Source organism: Falco biarmicus, chromosome Z (genome assembly GCF_023638135.1).
Source record: "Falco biarmicus isolate bFalBia1 chromosome Z, bFalBia1.pri, whole genome shotgun sequence".
Taxonomy (NCBI): domain Eukaryota; kingdom Metazoa; phylum Chordata; class Aves; order Falconiformes; family Falconidae; genus Falco; species Falco biarmicus.
In genome coordinates, this window is record NC_079311.1 from 34891987 (window position 1) to 34915305 (window position 23319).

General features: G+C 42.4%; 1 protein-coding gene across 2 annotated transcripts in view; it reads left to right on the forward strand.

The window, feature by feature from the left end:
• Positions 1 to 991: 991 nt before the first annotated feature.
• Positions 992 to 23319, forward strand: part of MEGF10 (multiple EGF like domains 10) — a 110010-nt gene continuing 87682 nt past the window's right edge. Inside the window, exon 1 of one of the 2 annotated variants that reach the window (XM_056325522.1) lies at positions 992 to 1095. The gene's annotated coding sequence lies outside the window, so the exon portion shown is untranslated. Of the gene's footprint in view, positions 1096 to 5933; positions 6001 to 23319 lie in introns of those variants that run through there. The other variant, XM_056325523.1, reaches the window with a different exon arrangement.

Below are 23319 nucleotides of genomic sequence, written 5' to 3' on the forward strand. Positions count from 1 at the left end.
TTCCCCCCCCCGCCCCGCAAACGGGGCGCTGCTTCAGCACCCCGGCCTGGCCCACCGCCAGCAGTAAAACCTGCCCGCTCTTCGGTAAGGCAAAGATGCTTTAACGGCATAACTTCCCAGTATGTGAAGGGCAAAGAGCAAAATCCCATCTATAGGCAAAAATATTTACCAGTTACGCCAGGGAGACTTCCCCTTCGAAAAGCTGATTTGGTAGATTAGCTACTGTCCTCATTATCTGTGATTACTTTTCACGTCTAAAACGTACTAACATTTGTGTATTGTGCAGAGGCTGTGCTAAAAAAGTGGGGGAATGACGACGACATTTGTCAGTCTCTTGCGTATAAAGACACATGTCGCGGTTGCTTGGTTTCACGGAACATTTTCTTTTTCCGTGCTCCATGCTGCAACTTTAGCGACGAAGCAGGCTCACAGGTCTGATTTACCTGAAATATCTGGGGAGTAGAAGGTATCTCCGGTTAACTATGCAAAAATATATACCGAAGTGGAAAAGTAACGGTGTCCTTCCTCTCTCAAGCAGTACCGCAGGGCAGCAAATTACGTTTGTTTTTGTGAGGATTTGGGTCTTCTGACGGAGGAGCCGAGCAGCTCGAGCTCGCGGGACCCAAGGAGCTTTCACGATTTTATTCCTCTGTCACCCGTTCGGTAGGTACCATCCTCCACCGGGCTGAACAAACGACCTCTGGGGCCCCCCATGCGGCTTTCACTTTGCCTGCGAGTGACTGGAGGGAGGGTATTTCGGGGTGGGGGCAGCGGGGGGGGGGGGGGGGGCAGCCTTCGCGGCGAGGAGCGCCCCACAGGCGACACCAGCCCGAGAAGCGTGTAAGTGGCTCGGCCCGGCCCGCCCGCCCGCGGCCACCGAACGCCGCTGCAGGACGCTACCCGCCCCGGCGGCGGGGCTGGGCCGGGGGCTGGGGCCGGGGGCTGGGGCGGGGGCGGGAGCGGGGGCGGCCCGGGCGGGGGAGGGGCTGTGCCCCGCCGGCCCCGCCGCACACACCGCCCCTCGCTCGGCGCAGCGGCGGCGGCACCCGGCGGCACCCGGCGCCCAGTGGGACGGGGCGGGCGCCTACGGGACAGGTAGGCAGGGACAGGGACCGGCCCGCCCCGCAGGTGCGGCGCCGGGAAGCCGCGGTGCCGGGCGCGGGTGCGGGTGCGGCGGAGCAGCGCGGCGGCGCCCTTGGGCGGGGGGGCCGAGGCGGCATCGCCCCTCGGGCAGCGCTGGGGGCCGGCCCGCTCGGCGGTGCCGCCGCCGTGGCAGAGCAGCCGGGCGCCGCGCCTTGCTCCGCGCTGTCGCCGGTGGGTGGCCGCGGCGGTGGGGCGGCGTGGGGGCTGAGGGCAGGCTCCTCCCGTGCTCCGCGTCCCGCATCGCTCCGTCTCCGCGCTAGCGGTGCGGCGCCGCGACGGGTCGGTTCAGGCGCACCGCAGAGCAGAGGATTTGCGCGGGGGATCTTTTCGGGCAGGCTGCCGTGCGCTCCCGCGGACAGCTGCTGGCAGCCCTGGTCAGAGCCTGGGACGAGCGTACGCGCCGAGGTGGAGGGGTGTTTGTGGGTACGTGTAAATAAGCAATGACCTGCACGTGAAAATGCACATCTCTTTAATAACTCGACTTCGTTCCAGCGTGTGTCTTTCAGAAGAAGCTGCCTAGAGAAATTCTCAGTTGTGTGGTATCCTGCACAGATTTTTCTTTTGGCGACAGTCATAGCAGTGTAAATATTTCCTATTCTCCGTTTCAGCCAAGTAGGCTCGATCTGGAAATCCAGGCCCAATCAATTAGGAAAAAATAAGCAGCTGTTTTTCCTAGAATGAGCTGGGAATGCGGGACTTCTTGGTAATCTTACAAATTGGATGTTGCTGCCAATTATGAGTACTTAAATGTATTCAAAGCAGACATGTATTTCCCAGAATCATGCACAGCTCTGAAGTTTTTGTCAAGTACCAACTTCTAATTATCAAGTGAGTTTAAAACTTCAGTTTGAAACACGCCATCAGTACTGAAGGTGTTTTATGGCATACTTTCTCAGGTTTGTAACTAAGCTTTGGCAGCAGCAGTTTAGAAAGCAGATTAACACAATGACACTATTTAGCAAAAAATGTTTCTATCCAGCAACTTGAAAGAACAAAGTCGAAAAACTGAAGTTTGGAGAGCAGCATTTGTTTACCAGTAGATAAGCTACAGACCTATGCTGAAAAGTCTTAGATGCTTTGACTGAGCAGCATGTCTGACGTGAGACTGAAACTGAAAGCTGGCTTCAAGCTTCAGTTCCCTTGTCAACACCCCTAAATGGCATTTGTGCCAAATAACACAATATCGGGTGGAAAGCATACGTAATTAGGTATGTGCGTTCTTTAAATGCAGGGGGAGGCATGCAACTGTCTGGGCTGAAGATGAAATTTAGGAGAATAACAGCCTGGGCGGCCAAATTATCAGTTTCAGTTGCTACTCAATGGCCCGGCAAATGAAATGATCTTAGGAAGCCTATTTTTATTTTCCCTCTCAAGTCAGAAAGGCCAGCTGGGCAGGTGTGCTCCAGATTTTTAATAAACTGGATAAACAACATAACTTAAGCCCAAGTTTCTGCTTGTTTGCTCACATAACTCATGCACTTGCACAGCATCAAAACATGGGACTTTTATCTAGTAAAATTTATTTAACTTTTCTTAGACAGACAATTGTAATCACCATGAGACCTTGTCATATAATCAAATTTAAATGTTTATCACTCCCACAAGAGAAGGATCAGTTGCATCGTGTCAGTATTGATTGTTAATGTGCTGTGGAGATGGCATGGCTTTGCATTTGGCTTCTAAGATGAAGCAGTTGCGAGCCTGGAATGTTACAAGTCTCTGCTGACTTTTATGATGAGCAATTCACTGGATTGGCAATGATGTTTCTGTGTCTTGCTCACTATTACAATCCACGCGTTGCAAAAAAAAATCTCAGCTGCTGGCTGCTCAGGGACTTGTGTGAAGTAAGGTGGTTGTGTCTATTTAATTTCCCTGGAAATCACTTACCAGACTTGCCCAGTTTTGCGTACCAGCTGGTGAAATGGTCAAGAGCCTGCGCTGTTCTAGGGTGCCTTCTAGCCTGCACTAGGGGCAGGGCTGTCCATGCCAGTTTCAGGTCACCCCAGACAGCCCCAATAGGTGGAAACTGCAGTGCCTTTGCCTCAATAGCATGATGCTATAGCCCTTTATATACCATATATATTACCATTTAGCTGCTCTAGCTAAAATGTGCATAGCTAATTGCCAGTACTTTAAAGGCAGCTGGAGGTGTGGGCTTGCATCCTCGTAGGTTGGGCACCAGGAGGACCTATACAGTGGTTACAGTGTTAAATGAGCTGTTCCTGCCCTGCAGGCGATCAGAGGAGTTTGATGGTGTGAACAGTCCTTCAGTGACTCATAACCACGTTTTCCACAAAGGGATGTGTTCTACTGTATGGGGACATACACCTAAAGAAGCAAATGCTGTTTAACAAAAGCAGTTAACTCATCTATGCAAAGAACACAGGAACCGTGCATTAACATACTTAAGTGTGATTAACATCTAACAGAGTTTGGAGTGGGCTTTTGACTGCAGCTGGTAAGAATCCCTTGAATTTATATTCAGATTATTTGGCAGGAGTTTTGCACGGTGTCTCTACATAGCTTTTGCTCTGCTAGGTATTTTTACTTCTTCTCATTAGGGGAAGTAAGTGGCTTTTAGGAAGGAAAAAAATAAACAGATTCTTTGCATATGTGCTACAGTTTTAGTCAAAGCTAAGAAACATTGATTCCTTCATAAACAATACTGTAACATGGATGTGATCCAGTATATTAATTTTTTTTAATGTAACACGGTGTGGAGCAGTAAAGATCCACTATAAACCTCTTTTTAGATGTGGAGTGGAATTACAGCCAAAGTTCTTACATCCTTATTCCCACTAAGCAGTGTCTTCCTTGATGAATGATGCCAGTGGCACCAGATTTCACTGTATAGAAGTTATGCTATCAACTCTCAGTCAGCAATGGAATTTGACCCTGATTTTTAATATTAAGAGATAAGTTTACCAGTAATTGGTACTCATATACCCCTTTTAAGATTTGAAACAGAAGCTAGAATTAGCATAGCATGAACTTAGATATAACTGCGTTATTTTTTCATCTATGAGAAGAATCTGTACCTTGATATTCCAAATGTTTTTCTTATGAAAAGAGTATGTATCATTGAAAACCGTCTCTTAGAAAAATAGGAGTAGTATTCTGTGGAGGGATGGGTTTGCTTTACTAGAATAGTTTTATTGATTGTGTCAGCATTCTTGTTAATTAACCTATTCAAACTGTCTGGTCTTTAATTGATGTTTTGCTTTTGTAAGGATTTGTGGTTCATGCCTTTGGATGTGCACATTAGGTTTATATTAAAATGTAGACAGCCAGCTCTTCATGTTTTATCTGTTTTGTATCTGATTGTCAGAGAAATTAGCACATAGTGGGCAACAAGGTGCTAATTCTGAGCTCTTTGGATGTGTAAGACAACAAAAAAATACAGATTGGGAAGCAGAAAGCATAATTTTAACTTTGACATTAAGTTGCTGTGTGACCTCAGGAATGCAATTGAATCTTTTTTTTTCTGCTGCTGTAAAAGAACACTCTTCTAAGCCTAACAAATTATTTTTGTTGAGCATGCAGAGATGCAAGTTAACTCTTGCAAAGAAACTTGAATATAAAGACTGCATGTTAATGTGCCATATTTAAAATAGAAACACTAGCACTAACAGCTGTAGGTTGTATGGCTCTAGCGTCCCACCACTACCATCACAGGAGCTGTAGAACAGCACAAAACAATAGTAGAAATTATCTTGCCTTTTATAATCTAAAATTTATGACAAAAGACAACAGGAAATAAGGAAGGACAATGAACTCATGAAAACAGCTGTCAAACCACAGTCATATTATTATTCATCAAAAATCATGGAAATGAAAACGTTTATCATTAATCCCTTTAGGGTTTTTTTTAAGGTGAGTCTTCAAATAGGAGACAGTATGGAACTATTTCTCTGAAAGACCACCAATGAAGGTGGGTACCATGGCCCTGCCAAAGAAGGGATCAACATCTTGTTAAGTATGAAAAATTCTGGGTATGTGAAGAGACCATGAAAGGCAAGGAGAAGCTTGGAGAAGTTATGACCTTAAGGCAGTGCAGAAGGTGGGTTTGTCAGGCTGGGGAAGAGAAGACCAGTAGGGTTTTGTGGTTTGGATGAAGTTGTCCAGGCATGAGACTGGGGGGCCCTGACCCAGCCTGGTGGTGTTTCTCCTGTGCAGTGCTGGTCTGGGACAGTGTGCTCGAAGCAGTGGTGAAGGATGTAGAGAAGGAGGGCTGGTCAAGGCTGCCCAAGAAATTAAAATCATCAAGACAGTGATAATGTGTGTTTAGGGCAACTGACACATCTGTGAGCAGTGGCAGGGTGGAATACTAAACCAGAGTTTGGCAGAAGTTATGTTACTTTGATGGACTGCAAAGGAAAGGAAAATGAATGGGAAAGAAAACAGCAAGCTGGTAGTTTGTTTTTCCATGCACATTCCCATTTCTTTTGTAAAGAAGCCATGGCTTTGTAAAGTTTTCTGCACATTGCAAGCATTATGCTGTGAGTTCTTGCCATGTTGTGCTTACCTTCTTGAGGAGTAGATCCTTTTCTAAGTGAGTAGTGCTATATTCCATAAGTAACTCTATGAGAGATAGATGCAACACAAAATGGTTAAGAGAGACAGTAAGGGCAGGAGGATGTCATTCTTGGCATACTTTGGTCTTAACCCTGCGAGAATATTTCTATTAATAATAAAAAAAAAAGACATCCGTTCAGGGTTTCAAGGGGTTCAGCATGTTCACAGCATCTTTTGAAGTTTCTCCTATACAGGAGTCTTGTTTATCTATTTTTCAGGATTTTTTGGGGGCACTTGGTGAACTTAAAGGATTTACACAGCAAGTAATAGCATTGTCACTTGGTAAGTTACTCATATTTGTCTTGTGGAAATGTTTTGATTTTATCTTGCAGACATTTTTCTGAAGCGCAGGATAAAAATATTCAAGGTGGAGATAACTTTGACTTAGGATTCTTCCGGTCCCCAGCTGTTAACGTGAAACATAAAAATATTCAAGGTGGAGATAACTTTGACTTGGGATTCTTCCGGTCCCCAGCTGTTAATGTGAAACAAAATACTCTCCTATCAAAGGGCTTAGGTAATGTCACGATGAGAACCTTATTCATGGTTTGCAGTGGATCTGGCAGTGCTGTGGACCATCTATACTCTGCAGTTGTGCTGCAGCTCTGCCACGGTGCCAGCCCAGGGTGCAGGAGCTGTCTGAGAGCTCCCTAGCTCTGGCTCTACCCATGCATTGGGGTTTCCCATGGTTAGCCAGCGTGTGCTGGAGGGAGTTGTGTGCTGCAGTCTCATTTTGATGTGCAGTTTTGACCTTCATAATTCATATCTGAAGCTCAGAGCTACAGGGTGTGTCTGTCTTGCATTGTAGACACAGGCAGGAACTGCAAGGTCAGGTTGTTGAATAAAGGTGAGGCATTTGCAGCTGCAATGCTGTGCTTGTCTTCTCCTAAACTGGCTTTTAGGGAGATCCGGCTACCATGCTGGTGTCCCTCTGGCCTCACATACTGCAAATGTGAACTAAATCAAATTTATTTCTGTTCTAACTATTGTTGGTTTCATTCAGACCTCTTGTACTATGGCAGTCTATTTTTTATTAAACGTGTTGCTCAACACTTGATTTTGGTGTTGATTCATGCAGAGTGATTTAGATGATGGCTATTTTCTGTTACTTGCCTCTTCTTCATGTGAGCCATAAAGAAGTTTCAGAATCAGTTGATTTGGATGAGAGCTTTTGAATCCTGACTTTTGAAGTTTCGGCGTTGCTGAACTGATTAACTGAAGAGGAGCAAAAGAGTTTCGATCACAGGGCTCTGCTAAAAAGAGCCCCCAAAGTGAATGTTTTGTGTGAAAGTATGCCTTGCAGTTTAAGCCCAGGGTGACAATGATTGTAACACAACGCTGTTCATCTGACAGCCAGACAAAGAGGCCATTATGCTCGGCTGGCTGGCATCAGATTCCTCCCAAAGCCAATAGTCACACTAAGCTTGGTCACCCCGAGAATGTGAATACGCTGGAAGCACTTGCATGTTAAAGAAGAAGAAAAAGATGTGTGTGTGTGTGTGTGTGTGTACACACATAAGTGTGTGCGTGCCAAGGTCCAGTTAAGTTGTAAGTACAAAATGTCATAATTGTTTGGGTTTTTTAGAAGTTGCTGTCAGGAATCAGCAAAAACCATGGAACGCAGCACTGAGGACAGACATGGTGGGAAAAAGACAGAGTATGTCAACAGACCAAGTAGATCTTTCAGTTCCTTTCCTCCGTGCTACAAGATTGCTTCCTACAGTGTGCTTTCAAGCATTTATAACTGAGTTTTAGTTTCCTCTAGAGTGTTTACAAAAGTTTGGACCGCACTGGTCTGTCAACAGACACATACTATGATCACTGGAACTTGGGCACAAGTAATGCTCATGTGTATTTGTGGGAAGCATTTGTTTGATTACTTGCAAACCCCCTTCAAAGGATTCAAGACCACCGGCAAGAATCAGGGCACTTGATACATGAAGAAATGTCCCTGACAACTTTTCAGCTGTGGCAGTCTTGGCCTCAAAGGCAGTATACTTTCATCAGCCATTGTAAATCTACTTAAAAAATAGGATACAGCAGCTGGAGGGGAAAGCTCTTCAATTAGAAGTGTGTTTGTTTAAAAACAACTGTTTCGCCTTTGCAGCCCTGAGGGCTGGATTGTCTTCTCCAGCACACAGGACGTAGCACCCAATGATGACTGGAGTCACTGGTGATCACACCTGGCAAAGGCATTTTGGCCTCATTCCCTAGCTACTGCTGTAAGCAGCTTTTTTCCCCCATTTCTTCCATTTTTCCTTTTACATAGAGGACCATATTAAACTAGCATTTGCTTTTGAACGTATTTGCTCCTAAACTTCCTAAAAACTTAAGGGAAACATGTAATTTACAGGGCAGTCTTTGCCTGTGTTTTGGCATATTGATACTGGTATAAAAAGAAAGCACCATGAGTTCAATTTCTTTAATGTGACATAGGTGTTTTTTTTTAATTTTGCTCTCACTGTTATACTTTCTGAATACAGAAATTCAAAATAAAAATATACAAAATACACAAAATACAGAATTATTTCATAATTAATATTCATATTCAGTTGTGTTTTGTTTATACTGACACATTTTTCCTACTTTTTTTACACTTTCTGAGTGAATATTTTACTTTTGAAGTGCAAAAAGGGACAGATCATTTTTTGCCTGGTGCCAGAGTAGTAGTAAATAATTCATTTTTTTTATTTATTCAGTTCTCTGTCATTAGACTTTTCTTTGGAGGGTTTTTTGTCTATACCTTTGGGAGAGGTGATCACCAAAATTACTTATGCCTATATTAAGTGTTTTGTGTCATCAAGAATTAATCCGAAGAGGGTCAGGCTGTATTTTGTGTTTGGGGTGCAAATGATAAATGATGAAGCATGGTATATTGGTAGCTTTATTTAAATGCACAATACACGTGCCTGAAGAGCTGATGATTTCGTTACTCGTGCCTGCACCAATGAAGGGCCAAGCATCCAGCATGTGCTGAGGGCTGCCCCCAGCAGCCAGCCCTTCCTCACGCTCACCCCCCTCCTCCAAAAACATGACTCAGGAGTTGTTGCAGGTTTTCTGTGAACTTGGCACTTTTGCTGCCAAATTCTTTTTTATGCCAAGTTGCTTGTGGTTGAGGGTCAAAACTAGAGAGCTTAATGATTTCGTCTGAATTTGCCATGTCAGTAAAAATCCCAGCCAGTTTTGGCCTGACATTTGGATGGTTTTTTGGTGGTTGTTGGTTCTTTCTTTAACCTTAGCGTGCATGAAGACTCTCATTGCTCCTGGTGAAAAAACAGGAGGTGTTTGATGTGGACAGGAAGGCTGGCGTAGTTAGATGCCTGACCACCTTCTATCTCCAATGCGTACCTTAGAGGTTTTAGTAAATCTTTTTGATAGAAATAAATACTGAGGATACAGCCCAGCTGGTCTCAGAGGGAGAATGAGCTGTTGGTGTAAGAAATTAGTGATCCAATTAAGTCAGGTGAATAAATGCTTGCTGAGGGTAAAGCTGGGCTAGATGGGCTGTTTTTCCCCAGTCCTCAAGAAAAGGATCGGTACTCAATTTTTAAAAATTGTGTTAGGAGGGTGCCAGACTGCACAGAAGTTAGGGTTTCCTTTTCTCTTGCAAGCTCTATAGAAATGATGCTTGTGATCTCTGTATGTGCTGCCATTAAAGGATGTTTGTAGGCCACTGCGCAGCCTTATGACAGCAGTAGATTTTAATTATCCATATAATTACTTCTTTGTGCGTAAGGATCTCTTCAATTATAATGTCACTATGAGTGTCCTGAAAGTGCATGTAATGTGAAACAGCACATTGTCCGTCTCCTAAAGACAGCAAAGCAAACAGCACCTCTGAATCTGAAATCCCATCTCTCATGTGGCCTTTTAACTCAGCAACAGGAAATTATTGCTCCATACACTAATGTTTGGATTTGTGTGAATGAGCTCATGTCCCAGGAGTGCTTTACTATTCAAATCGCATCCACCTGTACTACGTTTGGTTATGAGACCACAAAAGACAAGGACATTTGAGTATATATTTTAAAAATTATGCATGGCGCTTAATGCTGAGATGGTGCTGTATGATTCTTGCCTGCTCTATACGGTTTGGTATAGGCATTGCTCTCTGTCATGATGTAAGCTGTGGCAGTCCTGTGTGATGTTGTCAGGTCCTGCCATTGTTGTGGAATTTTCTGATGCATTAGAAGTATTCAAATTACTGTATTCAGTGACATCAAAATATGGGAACTTTGAAACTTGCAAAATTTTGGTTTTCATGATGCAACTAGGAGACTTTCAGGAATCTAAGCACCTCAACAATTTCATGGGAAGATAGGAAGGAGATTTATCAGTTGTATTCAGCAAGTCTTTATGTTGCCTCTAGAGCGGTGTTTGCTTTCATAGGAAATCTAAATAATTGTAATAGGAATAAACAGACACTTCAGTCTAAGCAGAGTGAACTACTAAATGGGAGTCCCATTTGCCCAGTTGTACCATTTTCCTGTTTGCCCCTGATTTTGTGATGCTGCATCCAGAATTGTTACTCACCTGCTTTGTGAGTTCTTGCCATGCTTTGTGAGTGAGCAGGTGAATGCCCATAAACCCTCGGTGGTTCTTTCATCAGAAACTGCATGTCCTCTGCTGCTACTTGACAGTACCTTCTACCAGACAAAGGCCATTTGCCAAAACAGCAAATTTAGGTACTTAAGAAGTAATTAATAGCTGTCCACATTAGCTGTATGTTGGTTGGAGGGTTTGGAAGAGGCAGAATACTGTTTGGTGCCAGTATTCCTGCAGGGTGGTGTTGGTTTTCCCTTTGGTGGGAGTTTGTGATACTCGTTAGGTAAGGAGTGTTTCACTGGCTGCAGTTCACTATTACCATTATTACTATTTTTATTTATTTATTTATTTTTGTGAATTCTGATTAACCACATGATTGCTTTTTATGCAGAGGAATGCCAGCTGATTTGAAATTGATTTTTTTTTTTTTTTTTTTCCTGTCATGATGAAGGTCTGGGCACCTGTGGCTGGACAGCTGCTGCTGCTTTGCGCTGGTGTTGTCTTCCTGGCATGACCCATAGGAAAGAAAAAAACGTAACGCTTTGCAGTTTCTCCATGTCATGTTTATGAAAAGCTTGTCTGCTGAGGTGTGTGAAGGCTGGTGGTTTACCAAGTGTAACAGTCCTGGTTAAACTGTCTCCTTCCTTTACCACGCAGGGATCTGATGTCTTAAACCTTGGCCAGGGTTTACAGCCCTCTGGCTGTAGCCCTCCCAAGCACTGAGGGATGAGCTCTGCCTTTCCGGTGGGTTGAGGAGGCATGCCAGTGCTGAGAGTCTTTGTGCCACGTACTCAGGTGTTTGATCTGGGCACTGCACCTTCCTCAGGTTCTCAGTTTTGACAATGGTGTTTCTAAAGAAAAAAATCACAATTTGCACAGACTGCCTGACTCTTGCTCTATCACCACCGAAATCATAGGCTGCTGCTTCACTATACTCTTTTTGCTTACAAAACCTTCTCTTAACACAGTTGTCTCCTTGCCTCCGACTTCCTTCTGTTTAGACAGTGAGAACATAAAAGCAAAGAAAATCATTTGGGTCCTTTTTTCCACCCCAGCCACAGACCGTGGGAGAGCTGTGAGTGGGCTCCTTCTGGCACTGGCGGAGATACCATGGGGCAGAGCGCTGCACGGGACGTTTACCAGTGGCACTGCAGACTTGTTCGTTTAACTAACTCCTCCGCCTGCTCTGTAATGGAGCTTTAGTGCTGCTTTAATCCATGCCACATGCGGGTGACCCGAGCAAACCCTGTGGGAAGACAGAAGCCCTGTTGTGTGTTTGCAGAGCAGTTGCTCGGAAGATGATGTACAGCTGTGGCCGGGCTTGTTTGGAAGTGAAGAGTAATTTGATCTTTTAATCTTTTTTTTCTTCCCTCCCTGCCACAACTGATATTGTAAATAACAGCTGTTTCTGAAGGGTACCTGCCAGTGAGGTTGAAATGCATATTTTAATTTGAGGAGTAGATTTCATTAAGATTTTAGCCACATACAAAGAATGTGCTGCTTTTTTTTTTTTTCCAATATTTTTATCTAGTTTCATTTATTTTAAAACACAAGACGTGAGAAGGGAGGCTGAGAGACTGATTTTCTTACTTGCATTGAGTAATCCAGGAATAACTCAAATGAGACCAGTGGACTTTCAGAGTAACTGAGGTGAGGTGCATGAACACAGATCCCTTGTGCATCACCTGGGTAATGAATTGTAGCATCTGTGAACACACGCACATCTGTGTCATCCAGATATCCCAAAGCTGCTTCCCCAAAAGCTAGAACTGGCCTCTAATAGATTATTACATTTTCTTTTAGCTGAATTTCCAGCTCTGTAATGGGCTCTGCTGAGAATGCTTAGCAATATTAGTGTTCTTTATGCTTTAACGTTGTTTTGGATCAAAGGCATTACATATTGCAAATTCTGCTATGCAGGTATCCCACAGGGTTTCATGGCTTTAAGACAGAAGATAGTACTGAACAGAAATTTCACTAGTTCTGGGGAAGTTGATTAGACTCTGAACCTACAAAAGAGTGCATTTTTAATTATTGAATGAGAAGATTGGGTGAGTAGTTGTTGAAAAATGAAACAAAAACACAGCAAGGGAGATGCTTCCTTGCTTTAAGTGTCCCCACTGCTGTCGGTAGATTTTTCCATCTCCATAACCCATTTCAGAGAACTGGGGGACTTAATCTCATCTCTGGAACAATATTGTTCTGCTGCAACTTTAATGCACTTCTAGGATATGCTCCATTCTTTCTTGCTGAACACTAGTTCATGCCAATTTGCATTATGTATGAGTAACACCATCCAGGATATGCATTCATGGTAAGTGAACCTCAAAGGGTGCAGTGATTTGGGGTTCTGGTCTGTGCCACTAAAATACAGAAGAATTTGTGCATGTCTTTGCAGACTGTCAACCTTACTGTGTGTACCACACCCTTTTACAAGTTGATTTATATTTTGACAGCGGATCAACTTCAGACAATAGATTTTTGTTTTGCTTGGGCTGATTTGGTGAAGTAGTGCTGGGATGGAGGGAACAGATGCTCTTTCTCATCTAACAATGAGAGAAGATGTAAAAAAAGTCTGAGGTTTCTGCCTGTTGGTCTGCAGTAGGAAGTTTTTGGAATTAAGTAGAAATCAATTGCAGTCACTCAAAAAATGGCTAGTGACATTCAGAAACATCTCTGGAGACTGCATCCTAGGATTTGCTTTAAGCTTCCTCTTCTTCCCTTGTTGGAGTTTCTCACTACACTTCCAAAAGTTAGTCTGCTTTCTGTTGTATTGCCTATTTCCAGGAAAATACCAAAGTTTTAGAACACTGATGTTTTCTTTTAGGCATATGTGTGTGTTTTTCAAAATTGCAGTTTACAACAAGAATACCAATGGGGAAAAAATAAAAAAAAAATAAATAAAAAGCCAGAAAGACAAGAAGTCATTGGCCTTTTCAGAGGTGACTGAAATCTGTTAAAAATTCTCTCTGTTGTATTGCCTGTGGTGATTTCTTGTAAATGTCTTAAGGCCCCAAAGTCTGTATTTCACAATTCAGACGCTGCACCTATGGTTAGTACTGTAAGCACAATGTGCAGATTATTGCCACTGTGGCAAAATATTGAACTGGCAGCATGGTTCCTAAGGGTATGATGAAAATGGAGACTAGCAGACCTAAATCCTGTTTTCAGCTCTGTTGTTGATTTGTTTTATGAAATGAGGTAAAACATTTAGATAGGAGTCTAAATATTTTCCACATACAGTGTTAAGAGTAGTCTTAAGAGTAAAAAAACCTTCTCGTGTTGGAAAGTGTTTTAGATCTTGTAGTGCGTTGTTGATAAAAATACTAATGTGAGATTATTACATAACATACACCTAAAAATAAGTGTGCTTAAGTAAGCAAATCTTATCTTTTGCTAAATTAAAGAGTCTGAGGGAGATGGAGCATTCGCAAACATGACAGGAAAGAAACCACAAAAACAGAGAGCCACATGAAGGTTGCTGGAACCCCTTGCAGCATGGAGCAACCTTGGACTCCTGAGAGCACAACAAAGACCTTCAAACAGTGACAGAGAGCATCTGCCCTGGCTCATCTCACCCATCAGAGTAGACTCTTTCCAAAAAGTGGTCACTTGCTTTCCTGGAGGGAGAGAATTAGAGTGTCCCAACCTGCCCTCCAGAGAGAAGAAAGATTTATTCATGGCTTAGTTCACTGGGCAGCTGATAGGTTGGGTCCGATGAAGCGCCTGTCACTTGCCCCAGCCCATGGTACACAGCTTTGCTTTAGCTTTCAACACAGGGGCATCCTTCTGCCTTTCAGGAGTGGATGCAATGGATATTAGTACAGTTTTTGTTGGTCTCCCACACATTCTTGACTGTCTTTGTACTCTAGAGCAGCACAGAATATTGTTAGGGAAGGCCAAATAATCCCTTGCTCCTTACTGGATAAAATGGATGAAAAGGAGTAATTTTAAGTAATATGGCAGCTGGCCTGTCCATCTTCCCTGCTGACAATAGCAACATACATTTCTGTGCTCCTAGTAGAAAGCCTGTGTGAAATTGGAAAGAAGCAGTTAGTTGAGGGAAAAAGTGTGTGTAAGATCAGAGTTGTTTTGCTATGTCAGGACTAGTAGATACTAAAAGCTTGGTTTTTAGAGCCAAAAGAAGATCAGCTGGTAGTAAAAATGGTGTAATAGCAGTTGTTGGTCAGCCCAAACATGGAGTTTTCACCAGGTGTCTTGATTGTGAACCTGAGTCTTCAGCCTTCAGAAATCAATTGTCGGTACCACCCAGCGTGTAACCTTGGGCAGGAGGAAGGATGCGCTCCCTCCTGTCATCACTGCTCCTCTGATCTCTGCCTTTTACATGGGCTTTGCTTTCCCCTACTTCTTTGCACTGTCTGCCAGGGAGCTGCAATCAGGTTTGCTATCTGTGCACGAAGCACCCTGCTGAGCTGCTTGGAGTGTCCCCGCTGCAGCCTGTGAGGTGACCTGGCAGACGCTGGCAGTGTTGGGCTCTTAGGCTGTTCGGGATTTCACAGAGAACAAGCAGTTTCATGAGTGAGTTTGCATTTCATCCCGGATTTCCATGCAGATCAGAAGAGCGTCCATTCAGTTTTTGCCCTTCCAGAAGCTCCCTCACTGTGATGGTCCAGCCTCTCTGCAAATGCTGCGCTGTTCTTCACTGCCCTCTTGGCTGGTTCGTTGTTTGCTAGCACAGGAAGGCAGCAGATGTACTGCTGAATGTGAAATTTCATCCTGAACAGTTTCCAAACTCTGGGTTGCTTATGTGGCTCATCCGTTAATGAGAGATGGCACATTTACACCTTCTGCAAATAGTGAATGCTTTTAATTTCCCTTAAAAAAACCACCCATGCACAATTTGCAATACTTTTTATTTTTAATGAACAAGTGAACCAAGGCCAACGTTCCTTAGTTTTAACTGAGTGGCAGCATAAGTTGTAACAGAGATGCTGCTAATGCCAGTTGAGCGATAAGTTGTAAGTTTGCTTATAAAGTTTGCCTGTTTTCTGGCACAGGCTCTGACACATACACTCCAGTCAATCACAGTAAAGTGCCTAATAACAGATGTGGCAATTAAACTGAAGAATTCTGTCTCTCTCTTTTAATTTTTACTAGCGAAAGTAACAAAGTACCTCATTAAACCCACCATCATAGAGATTATTATTTTTTTAATTTGGCATACAAAACTCAGGTCTCTGAATAGGGTGCCTTGTTACTAGAAGTGCTTTGTCAGGCAGTGCTATGAATAAACCATTTTTGCAATGACAGATATATGCTCCTGCTACTGTTGTCCTTTTACAACCCTTACTGCAAAGAGGTATGGGTTTAAAGAAGGCAACATGTGTCCTGAAGGATAACATTTTGAGGGATTTAGGGCCTTGTGCTCAAGTTAATAAAAACTTGGTCTTGATTCTTCTGGGTTCAAATTACACTGCCTTCAGCTGGAATTAGCCCAGACATTTAGGAAGGTTTCAGATAACCTGTAGGCAAAGTAAATTAACATATTTTAATAAGAGACATTATCTTGAAAAAATACTAATTGCAACCAGAAAAGTCTTTTGATTGTTAGGGTTTCAAAGGCATTTGCCTTCATTAGTTTGTTTTAATGATGCACCAGGCATTCTTTTTAAAGGACAGTCTGATTCATCATTAAAATAAATTAATTTAAGAATGTAATTATTTGAGATGTCTTCAAAATTATGTAAGGGAAAACTGAAACTGACATAAATCAGAACTGGAAACTTTGATATGAAATTACTGTTTTAGTATCAGAGTGTTTTTGTGCATAAAATACAGAGTTGTTTACTTTGTCATTGGTGGAAAAAACATGCTTTCTTACTGCCCATCATGAGTGTTGGTAGCAGTTGTATTTCTTTTTTTTTTTATTTACTAAAGCACAGCTTTAGTCTTAGAGCTTCAAGCATTTATTGGGAGTATACTCACTTTCTCTGTGTCTGTGTACCTTTACCTGCATGTATATATGTGCACTAGTGTGCAGGTGTGTGCGGGCGCATGCACACACATGAAAGAGGGAAGACCTGCAGACACCATTGGCACCTGGCAAGCTGAATTTCTCCCTAGGAATATATTTTTTTTCCTCTGCTGACAGAGAGACTAGGCACTAAAACTATACAACTGCAAACATGGTTTTAAGTTTGTAATGTTTTTAAAAAAGAATGTAAGATTGAGTTTGTGTGTTGTAAATATTCAGCTGCTTCTTAACCTGTTGTTCATGTTACATCTGTACATATTACAGGCCACAGATGGGATAATGAGATCAAATTGTCACCCTGTAATGCCAGGGAGCAGTGCAAATCAAACAAGCTAGTAAGTAAAGGTCAGGGAGAACACTCACAGGTGTAGGTATTGTTTCTATAACTACTTATGTGTGCAAGTATTGTGAAAAGTGTACAGGTAGAATAAAACTTAAGTCTTGTCCCATTTCTGCTGGGGCAGTAGCAATGATACACAGCTGCCATTAGTATAAATGGACACACTATGATCACTTGCTGGCATCTTGTTAGGGCCTTCAGCAGCAGTAAATTAACTGTGGTAGACAGAGGCAGGGACATGGGTGAGAATTTAAGTGAGTAGGTGGGAAAATGGGTATGGTGTTGCACATGGTTTGTAGAGCTCCTTCCATTTATTCCAGCTAGCAGCATCTTCAAAAGATGCACTGAAAGGGTCTTCCAATGTTGTTGAGTCATTTTGCTGTGAAAACCAGAGTCTTTGATGTTGCTCACCCTGTAGGATGGCCTCCATCAGGTTATATTGCAGTCTCACTGCAAGCTGTTCAAGGCGGAATTCTCATTGACTTTAATGGGAATAGGATTTGTCCCTTTAATTGTTGTTTTGTTAAAAATCTGGAATTAACCAGTCTCTTTTGGTTTTGCATTGTGATCATCCATTTTCCCCATTGAGGAAAGAATGCAGGAGTACTACATCCATTCTAACCTTTGCAAACACCAAACTAAAAGATGGAAGTAGTAAATGAATGAAATGTCAAAGGAAACACTTCTGGGTTCCCCATCCTTCTACCAGAGTGTTTTGGATTTACTTTGTGGGGATGTGGGAGGCTCGTGCAATGAATCATAGATACTTTGAACTAGATTGCTGGAGGTGGAAAAGCTGTTGAGTAATGCACTGAAATGTTCAGAAGCTTTTAAAATGAGATGGCATCAGAGTTAATTAACTTTTTTTTTTTTTAAAAAGGAGATAATTTGAAAATTGAAATCTAACAAAGTTCTGTTATAAGGATTTACAGGAGTGAAATGCTCAGTCTAAATCATCAAAACAGGAGCTGACTGAAAGGACAACTATTTTCTCTAGAGCATTATATACAAAATGGCATTTCCTTGGATGATTTACAAAGATAAATGTACTGAAGCAGTGTTACCAACAAATTTGTGCGCAAATTATAACAGCTTGTTAGCAACTAGAAGGTATAAACAAATCTGGGTATTTGTATGTCTGATTTTTGTAGCTTAAAGGTCCAGCGAAAGGCTGTGACAAGTGTCGGGAGCTGCAGACTGAAGAATTTTGCCTGTGATAACAGAGGCTGTGTCTGGGAAAGGGAAGAATCTAACGTATGATGGAAATGTATGTGCAAAAAGAGAGTGTGTATGTAATGGGGGAAGGAAGGAAACAGAGGTTGTCTTTGAAGAGGCCTAAAGCAAGAAAGCAGAAGACTTTTAAAGAAAGGCGTGCACACTTGAAATGGATCCTAAATTGGCCAGGAAGCTAAAGGAATTGCCTGAGTCCTGTGATTGTACTTCCTTATACACTGGCAATAAACTGGAAGTGACACAGTGTCTGGAAGGCTGGTAGTTGAGATAGTAGGAGAAAAGGGGTCACAAAAACTACAGTCAAGAGGGTAAAACCATGAATGAGAATTTCCGCAGAAGTGGAACCAGGGCATTTGTATTTAGGCAACCACAGGATTGTCCCAGGCATCTGGTCAGCAACCACAAAGTTTTCACGGTTGTATCCATGAATACAATATTCTTTCTTGAGATTCCAATTAGAAGAAAATGAAGTATCAGATGTTCAGTGATGCTGTCTGTTTAAAGGGCTGTGCTAAAAATTCGATACAGATTTATCATGTTATTCTGTATTAAACAGAGCTTTGTTACACGCCGCTAACATCTAACTTGAGGAACAACTTTCCTTAAACACATACATCCAGCCATTTTTACTTTTAGCTTTCTAGCCTTCACCTGTAGTATTAAAACAGCCCTGTGATTAATATATGGACTGATGGTCCACTAACAAGTTACATTACTTGAATAAAAATAGGGAAAGGGCAGGGAAGAAGTCTGTGTGGGTAAGATTTTTGTATCGAGCCCTGTAGCCTGTCTTAAAATATGTGTTATTTGCTTTCATTGTTAACTGTCAACAGCCACCCTGGGAAAGATGCCCAGGGCTGATAGTTACCATCTTTGTACAGACTGAAAGCTGCTGGTCTCCTTGTCAACAGCCTCATCCCAGCCAGGTGACATCACTAGGCAGCCCCTGTCTCCCACACGTCTCTGCATCCCACTACTGTTTTCTTACAAAATGTGGCCTATGGCTTCCCTGAGAGCAGCTGGCCAGCTCTGGGGCAGTCTGCAGCTGTGGAGAGGGGCTGGAAGGGGAGGAGGAAGACCTTGAAGGTCTGGCTGGAGGGTGCAGCCAACAAACAGCTGCAATAGCTCGCCTGCAAATGGGCAGTCAGCTGGGAAATGGCGACCTCCGAAGATCTACACATGCTTAACGGAAAGAGATGGTGATTGAGGGTGGCCTTTCTAAAACCAAACTCCTGGGTGCCCTTCCCTATGTGTGGACAGGGGAACTAGTCTTGATCCCAAGTCATCCCCTGGTGACAAGCTGCACGTTGCCATTACCCAAAAATACACCTCTCAGGCAATGCTACTACCATCAACAGTACAGACACACCCTGTGAAGATTTTCAGTTGTCTGTGCCTACAAAAATCAGTTTATTATAAATTCTTTCTAGAAACAATTTCCTTTTGTTTGTCCTTCCTCATCTCAGATAGAGCTTCTCTGTCCATTGCTTTCTCTGGTTTCGTTATTTGGCTTGGGGCAAAGGAGCATTAAGCATCTTGAGGAATTTTCCCATTTTTTTTGGTATAAGAGCCTGAAGTTAAAGCAATAAATTATTGCCCACTAATACCCCGGACAGAAATATATAGCCAGTATACTTACCTGACATAGTTTTGTATGGTTCACTTAAACATCTTGTGTAAAATAAGTATATCAGTGTTTATGTTCTAGCTGCTGTTTCATGTTCTGAAAGTGTGCTTTTCAGATGCTTTGGTTTGGATTCTGGACAGCTTTGACTGTCTTTATTTGGTAACTTTTCATTTGAGTGGAAAATGACTGGACAGCACATTTAAGCAAAAGATTTTTGTTGACAGTTCATCCTGTCGACTTCCCATGTGAATAATCTTTAAATGTATAGTACCATGTGCTGTAGGTAACCTTAATGATAACAGTTTGCATGTTCAAGACCTATAAAAAAATCTTTTAATGTGAACAGTACTCTGATTTAGTGGACAATGACATCTACAGTGAAGTGACCCCATGCCTGTGATGTTTGGCAGCCTGCCCCTGAGGAATAATAATGAGTCCATCTGCAAAGGATCTGGCATGCTGGCATTTGTCTTTACTGTGCCTCCTTGCCTTGTGCAAATTTGACTTCCACTGAACTTTCTTTCACTCTCCTTTTAATACTGATTTGAGGGAGAAGAGGACTGATAAATGGGTATGTCATCCCTGCCAACTTGCAGCTACGGAAACTCTCACTCACTATACAGCGAGAGTTTCACATGGTAGTAAGTGAAATTGGTGCACCAAGAAGAGTCTTGCTTTTCAAAAGGCCAGAAGATCCTAGGGAAACTCCCATCTGATCTTTTACAGTAAGAACAAGTCTTGTCAAAGATACTGCTGAGTGACTTGCAGGGAAATATGGAGTCCTCAAGGACCCAGTTTATGCAGGTGATGGAACAGCCCTGTGCTTTTGGGTCTGTACTGCAGCATGATGCTGTGGCATGAGTGCTATGGAGGGGCCAGCCATCTGGGTCCACTCTGTGGCACAGGGTGACATTGCTAGTGTAAACCAGATGTTCACTGAGAGTTAAAGATTTCTTTTTCCTCCAATGTTCATCATTACCTTATTTCATTCCGGAAATGGAATTGTCCTTGTAATTGCAGTCGAAGAGATTGTTTGACACTTAAAAAGCAATGTGTAGTGTGACAGCTCCCAAACTCTCCAGGCTTCCACCTGAAAGTTCTTGTATTTAATTAGGAGGTACGTACTCCAAAATCGTTCAACAGGTGCTCTCTGTAACTTAAGATCAGACCATGTGTTATTACTCTTATATTTAGAAGGAATGGTACAGATGTGCAGCCTGTGAAGTGATAATGTTACTTCAAGAATTGTGATGCTATAGCTTTCAAAACAGATATTTCCATGACTTATGGGTAAATAATGCCTGGTCTCCAGACTTGTGAGGTATCAGTGGATTTTCTGGAATTTGAAAATTCAAGACTTCTTCACTTCTGCAAACTCCAGTTTAAATGGCCAATGCATTTAGAAGTTACTGAGCATGAGGCCAGAACACATACACAGACACTGTGATTACATAAACCTCATTTTCCTAGAAACCTCTGGTAATTGAAGAGAGAGAGAAAAATAAAAATAATCTATTAACTGAAGAAAAATGACAATTTGTTAGTGATTTAGTTTTCTTAATAACATGACACTTGAAAAAAGTATCAGTATATCTGTATCCATAAAGGAGACTTGTTGCAGCACAGTCAGCCTCTGACTTGGTTATTCTTCTGGTACCTGTCTAAATTAGTTGGTTTTCCATTTTGTGTGCTTAGTCCATCTTAAACATCTTTGGAGTCTTGAGATGTGTCAGTTTGTTTCACTGAATCTTAGATACCAACACAAATTTGAGTCTGTGATGTAACTGGTGTTTGAGTGACTCCGTGGGATTCTCCATCCAAGACCCGCTAGCATGTGAGAAGGGAAGCGTGGGGTGCGGCTGTGTTGGCTTGTAGGTCTGAACTTGTCTTAATGGGCATAAGGGGCTGCCACCCCCAAAGGGACTTCAGGAGTGAAAAAGGTTGCAGAAGAACAAACATGTGAAGAGGAAAACTGGAGGGGCTCTTCGTTTTATGTGCTAGGGTAATACAGGGTTTTGAGGGAGGGCTCAGTGGTTGGGTTAGTAAATTTTATGTCTGGTCATATATTTAGCAAATTCATCCAGCAGGTTCATGTTGTCAACGAGTGCATGGCTAAGGCCATACCTGTTCGTTAGCACAGGTTTGGATGAGCAGTGAGGTTTAAAAGTAAAGAAGCAGAATCTAAGAGGGTCAGATTTGATTAAGCTGCATCAACAAGGGCCCTTGTAATCTCTGATCATGAGGGGTGTGAAAGGGTCGTTCAGTTTAGGGCACTATTGGGTTGTCATTTAGCAAACTGTTGTATTGGCTGTCCAGATCCCACGCATTTTCTGTCAGTCTCAGCCTTGCCAGATTGTCTGTGTGTCAGTTGTTCTGAACTCCCCTAACTGGTGATGCCTTCGGAGTGAAATATTTTAAGGATTTGAGAAAAGACCAGTTACTTTATTTACATTTGCTGTGATTATACTTCTTCAGCCAGTCTAGGGCCTGTGTGATAATGCCTCTGTTCAGATTAATTCATACTTGTTTATGAGTGAGGTTTCATGTGATGCAGCATCAAACTGATATACTGATTTCCAAAGGAAAAAAGCCTTCTGCTCTTCACCCATTAATTCTCTAATGTAATCAATAAAAGCAATCAGTTTTTTTCTCAGAGATGTTAACACAGGACTAATCATCATTGACAAGATTAGGTCAGGTTCAGATTTTGCTTTGCCTGACATTGGTAGTGCAAGAGATGATTTTATAAACAAATTATGCCCTTGATAGAGCAGCTGGAGCTGAACCTCAGGAGTGAGGAGAGTATAATGTTATGAAAAACACTGCGCAGGAAGAGAAGGGCCAAACAATTCTTCATCAGAAAATCTTTAGAAAAAGTCTTTATCTTGTCTGGAGCTGTGATTTCCAGTTGTGGGTAGCAGGCGCTAAGTCTATTACAGGGTGCTGGCTTTGTCATGCTCTGGAGAGTGTGGAGGCAGAGGCACCAGCAAGGGACCCTGCAGTAATGACTGTGTGGTTTAGTTCAGTCTGAAAGTTTAACTGTGATGGACAGAATGAAGATTTTTTAAAATAGGATTCAGTATATATGCAGGTTAATGCTTTGTAATTAAGAACAGCCTATGGGATTTACAGCCCAGAGAACACTTCAACATACCTGTGCTGTATCACTGCAGAAAGGCAGACACAAGTGTTGTAAAACCTTAGAGATACCCCAACAGAGTATGAAAGTCTCTTACTATTCTGAAGTTCATCTTCTAACTAAATAGCATGCTCCTGCTGCATTTTTTATGTTGCATTGGTAAAAATGCTTTTGCAACGGTAATGAGAAAGCTACATCAGCATTTCCCTTGGTCTTGGGTCCATTGTGTCGTGTTAGCAACTGTATCGTATTATTCTCTGTTGCTCATGCAGTTCTAATCCTGCTTAATTCATCAGCAGCACTTGATTTTGCTGACCAAAAAAATACTTGTTCACAACCTTGACTTTGCAACCTTCACTTCTTTTACGTTTTGCCTTGTTTTACCTTCCCCTGCTTTCCCAGTTCCACTTGTATTTATTTACCTTTTGTTGCAACAAATCTGAGGGCGAGCTGTGTGCCCTGAGTTTTGCTTGTGGCTCTGCTCTGGGGGAGTTGAGAGATTAATTTGTAATCGTGTCTCAGTTTTCTACATAGAGGAGAAGCATTTGTTTGCCTTTTTTTTTTTTTGTTATCTATTCTTTCTCTGGTTTGGATGCTGAACTCTATAGGAAGAAAAACCCAAACCAAGGCAAAATGTGTGCAAAACTATCAGCATGTTAGTGGCAGAAAAAGTGCCTACAAATCTCAGATGATGGGTAGTAATGGTTAACCACCTGTGTTTA